Genomic DNA, 2,235 nt, shown 5'->3' with positions numbered 1-2,235 from the left:
TACCCGAGCCCTGAGATGGGTGCCCATTAACTTTAAACGCGATGTAGAAAACCACTAATACCCCATAAATCCACATCAACTACACTGCTTTGTCTTATTTATAAAATCGGTAAGCATTTGATGCATATTAATCAAGTAAAACAAAGATTATAACTTACTCCCTATTGAAGCTATACAATAGTGATACATTTTCTAGTGTATGTGTTCAGGCAGCCTTAAAGGGATAACGTTAGTTCACCCAAAAATAAAAAATTTCTTCACCCTCAAGTTGTGCCAAACCTGCATACATGTCTTTCTTCTGCTGAACAAAAAAGAAGATATTTTGAAGAATATGGGTAACGTTAACCAAACAGTTGATGGACCCCATTGACTTCCATAGTATGAAAAAAATAAAAATAAATACTACAGAAGTTAATGGGGTCCATCAACTGTTTGGTTATCAAAAATATTCAAAATATCTTATGTGTTTAGCAGAAGAAAGAAATTCATACAGGTTTGGAACATCTTGAGGGTGAGTAAATGATGAAAGAATTTTCATTTTTGGGTGAACTATCCCTTTAACTCTACCAGATGATTGAAAATTTATTGTTGATAGGCTACTTACTTGAATGCAGTTGTTCCAAAATAAATTAACTGTTCAAATTTTAAAACAAGTATATTTATTCAAATTTTATTAAAAGAAATCTATTTCTGACATTAACATTTCTAACATATGTTCCACAGATTGCACTCACCGTTAAAGCTCATGCAAGGTAAGTTGGCAATACTTCTTACAGCCTATGCAACACTGATTAAGCTTGCAGTATTCACTCTGCCAGGACATGTATATAGTTGTATGTAGATGGAAGTGTACACTGTTAATGTTCGCTGCATTTTACTTTTGTTTTTAACAGCAAGTTGAAGATAAGCAAGATGCTGTTATTCGCTGGAAGAATCATCTGAGGAGCTCATTGAAGCCTACCAGGTACATTAACAGGAGAATTCAAATTTCGTTTTGACTTAGCATATGTACAGTACTGCAGAAGTCTAAGGCACATTAGTATTTTCATCCCCAAAAATGTTTATTTCTTTTTATATCTTTGTGCTCTAGTTTGTCATGAAATATCAGTTTACATTCCTAAACATTAATTTTGCCATTATTTTTAATAATCCAGTGAGATTTTTGTATGCACAGGCAGTCTGACAACAGTTGGTGCTCCACAGAAGATCTGGTCTCACCATTATTGAGTCTGTCTATTATAACATGAAGAAAGAAATGAAGTTGAGAATAAATGCGAAAATTAAGAAAAACTGTGGCAATGTCTGCAAAATGTAAAAAAAATAAAATAAAAATAAAAAATACATGCAAAGCTATCGGAAAAACAATATCAAGTGTACTAGGCCAAAAACTGTTTAAAGTGCAAAGGGCGATCACACCAAATATTGATTTAATCAATAGAAGATAAATGAAAATCAATTTATGAAAGCATTTTAAAGGCATCCTCACTTTACAGAATTTTTACACAAGTGCCTAAAACCTTTTACAGTACTGTAGCTTTGCAGGTATTTTTTAATCGACTTGCAGATACAGTTCTTCTGGATTTAGTCTGTCATAGTCCCTCTTTCCCTCTTTCTTCATGTAATAACAGATTTAATGATGATGAGACGAAATCTGTGTGTGGCACTTATCACATAAAATTAAAGAGAACATTCAACTGTACAGTATTGTAAACACTTTGCATTTATTTGTGTATTTGACAGGATGTCAGCAGAGACATGATTAAAGATTGCTTCACCAGTCATGTAACGGAGATCATTGAACTGGGCAGCACTGTAGGAGAGGAATATGCCAACATAGCTGATATCGTTATCGTCATTGTGGGAACTAAGGTGCTGTTTTACTCTGATTAAAGGTGCTGTTTAAGCTTTCTGAACCACACATTGGCAGCAATGTCAATGGACCTTTTAAGGTCTGGATAAATAGTAAATACATAGTTAAAATAGTCATTGTGACTACAGTGGTTCAACCGTAATATTTTGAAGAGAGGTATACTTTTTGTGCACAAAACCAAAACATATTCATTCAACAATTTGAACCGTTTCATACCTAGTGAACTCAGTGCAGGTTTCCATGTTTACGTCTGAATGCCGGCTCATTTTATTAGCCGCCTCCTGCGTCAGCATCAAACCCATGTGTTGTGCTGCTCAGCTTCGGCCAATACTGAGTCGGCATATGGATGTAAACATGGAAGCCTG

The 2,235-nt window shown here is 34.6% G+C and overlaps 1 long non-coding RNA gene across 1 annotated transcript; it reads left to right on the top strand.

The window, feature by feature from the left end:
• Positions 1 to 503: 503 nt before the first annotated feature.
• LOC137035380 (uncharacterized) lies at positions 504 to 1,970 on the top strand. Its single transcript, XR_010897070.1, has 3 exons — positions 504 to 752; positions 894 to 964; positions 1,741 to 1,970. It is a non-coding gene; the product is annotated as an uncharacterized lncRNA (long non-coding RNA).
• Positions 1,971 to 2,235: the final 265 nt, after the last annotated feature.

This window comes from Chanodichthys erythropterus, chromosome 14 (assembly GCF_024489055.1).
Source record: "Chanodichthys erythropterus isolate Z2021 chromosome 14, ASM2448905v1, whole genome shotgun sequence".
In the NCBI taxonomy this organism is placed as follows: Eukaryota; Metazoa; Chordata; class Actinopteri; order Cypriniformes; family Xenocyprididae; genus Chanodichthys; species Chanodichthys erythropterus.
The sequence above is the reverse complement of the archived record's forward strand: the minus strand, read 5'-3'. Positions and strand labels throughout refer to the sequence as shown.